The sequence below is a fragment of the Accipiter gentilis genome, chromosome 30 (genome assembly GCF_929443795.1).
Source record: "Accipiter gentilis chromosome 30, bAccGen1.1, whole genome shotgun sequence".
NCBI classification, from domain to species: Eukaryota; Metazoa; Chordata; class Aves; order Accipitriformes; family Accipitridae; genus Astur; species Astur gentilis.
In genome coordinates, this window is record NC_064909.1 from 9,627,254 (window position 1) to 9,633,363 (window position 6,110).

Genomic DNA, 6,110 nt, shown 5'->3' on the forward strand with positions numbered 1-6,110 from the left:
GCATTAAAAAATGTTCTAGGTGCTATAATTTCTCAAGTTTTGTTTAGAAATAGATGCTTTCCAGCCAGGGATTTGCCAAAAGCATTTGGTAGCTAGCTGGAGGTATCACCATATTCAAGGGTTTACCTGTAGCCCTTGCATCCAGAATACCTCTGAAAGAGATTCCTCAAGGTCAAATATTAAGAGTTTTTCAGAGCCAATACCGGTTTGGCAATACATGGGAAATCGCGTTCATCTTCAGGTCTGTTACAATCAAATTTCATTCTTTCCCTCCTGAAGCTGACCTAAACAGTTTTCCAAATGAGTGGAAATTATCACCCTCTATTCCTCCACACAGAAAAACAGAACCCAAAGGTTTGCATTTTTTCCTCTCTGATTTGTGTATGGCCCAGCCTACAATGAATAAAATACATTCTGCTACTATACAGTGTCCATGTGTCATCCTTCAAAGAACAGCTTTGACCATAACCAAGTACCCTCCATCTGCACTGCACAAAATGCCAAATACGATGGAAAGCAAGGATGAGGAGAAAGCACGCATGAAGGAGCCCATACGTAATTTCTTTTAAAATAACTTAAGAAGAAGCATTCATGTCAATTGTTTTATAGAAATATACACAGTGATACGAGGACAACGTGAACTCAGAAGGGCAAAAGCAAAATTATAACCAAGGATTACCTTTCATTTTTAAGCCTTAATCAATTATGTATTTTTTTAATCAGAATAAGTAACTTTCCATCTTAACTTGCACATTAAGGAAAAATTCCAGGGACTAAAAGTACAGCTAGATTCCAACAGGAAGACCCATTACTCCAGGCTTGTGCAACTAGACATAAAGATCAGAAAGGATAATGTATAATGAAGTCCAAATACCCTGTCTTAATAATTTCAACATGGTATCTTTGACTGTTTAAGCTGCAGTAGTTATTATTTTTGAAGTAGTTCAGTCTTGATTTAAAGGCTTAAATGATAACAGGTCCATCACAGTTGTAAATAAATTATTCTAGAGGTGAAGTACTGTGAAAAGACTGACTTTTTGAATTTGTTTAGCTTTGCCTTTCACATGTTAGCTCAGATTATTAACTTTGTGGTCTGGGTTAAAGTTATTTCTACTATAGATTTTTTGTCCAACATGTAGGAAGCCCAGGCATGAGACTGAACTACCACTTGTTCTCCTCTTTCATGAACTAAAGAGATTCTATGTACAAAACCCAAAATATTTCTCAAGCTTGAGTAAGCAGCCAAGGAAGTGCTTCATTCCTTCACATCAAGGCGCCACAGTACTAGCTCCACTCGTATTAATACAAAGCTGCTCTGTGTCTTTCCTTCAACTCAAGGCCTCAGCTTTATGATTTAATTCTCCCCTCTTGTCTAAAGAGTGGCTGAATCCTTAGGTAAAGTATCTCCAACCATCTACTTCTGTACCATGCCTGGATTTTTTTATTTGGGTCATAAATTATGTAACTCCCTGGTTGCCTCCTGAGCGTGCTCTCACATGGTATTGTTGTGAGCATGGCAGAGGAGATGGACACAAATCCAAGCAGCAAAGACTAAGCTGACCCAGTAGAGCTGATCGTTCTCACATCGACTTACCTATAACTGACAAAATATCAGTATACTCTTGTTTGGTTGGGGTTTTAACCTTCTGTAACATCATCTCAGTTTATTATTCTATTCCTGTTCTTGCAAAAGGTGTTAAGTATCCAAAACCCAGACTAATAATAGTCCGTAGGACTGTAAAGCCAGTTCCACTGTACACAGCAAAGTGGGCTGTGTTGACAGGAGTTTAGCAGATCCTGTCGGAGTGTATTACTGAATTATTCAGTGTCACCATTATTTTTGTTCTGCTAATTTTCATGGATTTACTGATGAAGGAAGTGACAGTGCATACTGTGAGATCAAGAGATCCACTGGATTCTTGAAAACAATATATGACAGACAAATGCAATGAGCTCTGATTTGCTTGAATGGACTCTGATTTGCTGCAGGTAGTTGACAGCAAGGTGTTTATGTGAAAATTGGAAGCGTTGCATCATAAGGAATCAGCTGTTTGTACACATGCAATTGTTTTAAGAAGCAGGACTGGAGCAATAAAGAGAAAGCTGATGTTTGCAGAAGTTAGCAGGGGAAAAAATAATCAACATAAGAATAAAACTTAAAGAACAAAGTACATTGCATAAGAGATGCAACCGACAGGAGAAACTAATCCTCACCCAGCTGTTACATACTTAGAAGAAAGAGTAGGGCTTGGGAAGCCCATGCTGCACCTTTGTATCAGACTCCTATCTATATACTCTAGGTTTTTTCCTCTGTGCATTTAGACAGTTGTCCATGCTTGCCAATTGACCCCGATTAAGAGTGGGTGTGAGTTTGAAGGCTGTTCCTGATCCTTCTGTGCGTGGTCACTCTTCTTCCACCTGGTCTGATTTAACGTAACCCACTCTTGGAAAGAAGTCAGTTTTAACAGAGTATTAAGATCAACCAGAATAAGATTTTCTTGTTTCAGAATAAGCCTGTTTTTGCACAGGGTTGTTCAGAAACGGCTATACTGAGGTAACAGCTCTGCAGTAGCTCCACCACGTAGGCGATCCTTCAAGAAAGTGATGTGAGACTGCTGGGTGAGTGGTATTACATAAAACCAAGGATACGCTCAAGCGTGAAGACAGCGGGAAAACTTTTCCCCACAGAAATGAATTTCTTAATTTTCGTGTCTTGGCACCGCCAGCCATATCAGGTAGAAAAGAGTGACCCTGAGAATGGCTCCAGCAGCGCGTAACACAACCTGTGTTTTGGCTGTTGACATGCTGCTGCCCATCCACGGCTGAAGGCACTGCTGGTGGTGGTGGTGGTGGTGGTGGTGGTGGTGGTGGTGGTGGTGGTGGTGTCGGCGGCAGAGCCCTCGCCTTCCTGTCAAGTGAGAAAGACTTCCACTCGCTTCCGGACTTGTACAAAATTGTTCTGCTCCACTTTCCGACCGCACGCCGGCCCACGGTAACGGGCATTATCGCCGGCAGTCACCGCATCCCAACCCCAGCAGGTCTCTCAGGCTGTGCCTGCATCCCCACGCCTCCGCCGGCCCGGGCACAGCCCTGCAGCTCCTGTGCAGTCTCCCACCACCTTCCGTCCCCGTCGCTGCCCCTCGGGGAGGGCCTGTGGTTCCCTGCTGCACTCGCAGCCGAAGCGATCAGAAAAGCATGTTCTGGCTGTGCTTTTATACGCTTGCTGCGCACCCAGCAGGGACACCACCTTGGGGCCGCCCCTACGGAAGAACGTGTGCGCAGCCTCCTTTTTCGTTTTCTCCCTGGGAGGCGGAGAAGAGTGACTTTTAAATATAATGCTGCGAGTTCAACGCTGCTAAGCAGAGCTTGTCTGATTGCAGATGCAGCTGGAGCTCCTGGCTTAGTCCCGGCACAAGTGAGTTAAGGACAAAAGGTCTTCATTGCTCTTACGCAAAGAGACTATTTCTATGGCAGCTGAGGGCAGCATTAGTATTCACGCCTTGGCTGGTCTGGCAGCAAGGCGGCTAACCTGATATTAACTGTGGCACAATGACTGGGTTTTATGGGCTTTTTCTTAATATATGTCACAGGTAGCCAACCAAGTGGGTCTTCATCCTAATTTCCTTGGGGTACCTGCTCTCCTACCTGCTCCAGCAACGGGCCCTGGGTTTTTCTTGCAATAGTGGTGGTTTATTAAAAGCCACAGGCAGGTTCCCTGCCTGGCTTATTTGTTACCATGTTGTAATCCTGTATTGGTTTATTTTTCAGCTGACCAAAGTTCCTCTTAAGCTCAAGTGGTCTGTGTTTACAAACTTTACACATACTTTATTGTGTAATATACTAAAGCTTTTTCCTGATGTTTGAACGGGGGCCATAGATTTGCAGCCGAGACATTTCCACATTATATGCATTAGAAAAGCGTTACCCTAAATGACTAATGGAAATTATTTCTGCTCCAGGAAGCAAAATGATGGTGAGTGAAAGAGAGAAGAGGGTTTATACAGAAACAAGAGTATATTCCCCTTTGCCTGGGCCCACCGAAATGCTCCCTCCCCTTCCCCCTCATCGTGTGTGTCACCACAGCGCGAGGGTGTGCCAGAACATGTTCCCACAACCTTTCAACCCATTCGGCACAGCCTGCAACTTTCCTGGCTATTTTTGTGTATTCCACTCAATGATTAAGTGCCGAGGACTGTGATAATACATCCTTTCACCACCGGCGTCCAGCAGAATGCAGTCTCAGCTGCTCACAGACTGCTTTTCCAGTTATTCTTCCTAAAAAACTGGATTATCAATAGATTATCCTTCTGATCATAAGGGCGTAAACTTGAAGAGGTGTTGTTCCTGGCCAGGACTCCAGCTGTTAGTAATCAAGTATTATTCTTGTTGACAATATGATTTCTGCATCTAACCGAAGCCCTTTGCAGGCTGCCTTTGCCTATTATAAACAAAGTGGCTCATCTGCTGCTGAAGAATAACCACCTCTGGGTCAAAACGGGGCAGCTATTTAATTATATGAAGCTAGAGCATGCAGTGGTTGCCTGAACACCTCTGGTTGTATAGTGGTATTTTAGCTTTGGTTCAACTTCTTGGTCTATTTGCCAAATATGATATAACCCTGCTAAGGATTTATCCTTTGTAGAAAAGCCCCTTTCTGCTCTGACATCTGCCAGTTTTTCCATTGCTCAGCAACACTCAGGTGCTGTGAACCCCACTAGCATAGCAAGACTAACTCAGTCTCACATTGACCAGGTGTAAGAGCTGCCATCAAACCACTGTGGCTTGCCGAACATGTCAACACCAGAAGACAGTCTCCCATTCTGTGTTGAGGTGCTGTGATACAGCACAAATAAACCATCGCAATTGCTCCTGTGATAGCAACTGACAGCAACCAAGGCACAACACATCCATCGTGACTGACAGGCAGCCCACTGACAGCTCACAACCCAAATCACCTCTGTTTCACGTTGTATCCTGGCGAATTAAAAAAAAGAAAACACAACAAAATGATAGTGTTACCATTGAACAAAGTAGGGGAGCTTCAGCCACTGCAACGTGGGCAGGACATAATGGGATCAGAAGTTGGAGCTTTCGGTTCCCACCTTCCCACTTATGTTCAGAAGTGCCTGAATCCTTGAGGAGCCTTCATCCCCTGAGCTTCTAGGCAGGCTCTGCAGCAATGTTTGAAAGCAGGAGCTTGTCTTCCAAGGACCTTTGGCACCAGTGAACATTTCAGCATTAAGGCCTGACTCACTAAATAGAGCGGGGGTAACTGTAGGGAGCCAAAATCTGGATCTGGCCCCGCACAGACCTGCAGAGACAAGCGATTTTTCATGCCAAGGTGACCTGCTAGGAACGGGGTCAGGCAGAAGAGGAAAGCGCTCCCCTGATGGGTGAGCTCCGGGTCTGCAAGACGTATCCACTGAGTCCCATGGGGCAGCCAGGGGAAAGTGTCTATCCACGAGCAGAAAATGAGGCTGTTTTGGGACCTGCCAGCTGATGCGAGTTGCACAGACAAAGGGCCAGACTTCCACAGACACAAATCAGCCAGGCTTTACTGACACCGCAGCTCTGCTCATTTACACTAACGGAAGGTGTTGCCCACTGTATTTCAGGTGTTAGATTCTAATTTATACTCAGTCTTTCTCCCACTACAAGGCAAATCACACTCATTGGCAGGCTCTTAGCTGAAGAGGGCATTGCATTATGCCTCTGGTTTCATTTTAAAAAGTAAAAGCAAAACCTTAACTTAGTCCTTCCAAATTATGAAAATGCATGCCAAAACTGTGCTGTAAAAATATTTGGAATGCTAAAAATAGATGGGCATTTGAATAGCTGTTGAAAGGGGAAGCATTCGCAACCAAACCTGGCACAACCAAAGCTGTTTATTTTCCATACACTTATTTCCAAACAGGTTCAGCACACAGAGGGATCATTTCCTCATAGGGTCTTTTTAAGCCCAGGTACCACTGAGGGCAGTTCCTACCATCACTGTAGCTGGGTTTCCACTGCTGTCACCTGCCTTCCTGGCCGGGCATCCAGTCCAGGCATTGTCGTCATCAAACTGGAAACTTTTTTCACCAAAGGAAACTATGAAGGTTGAGTTAATG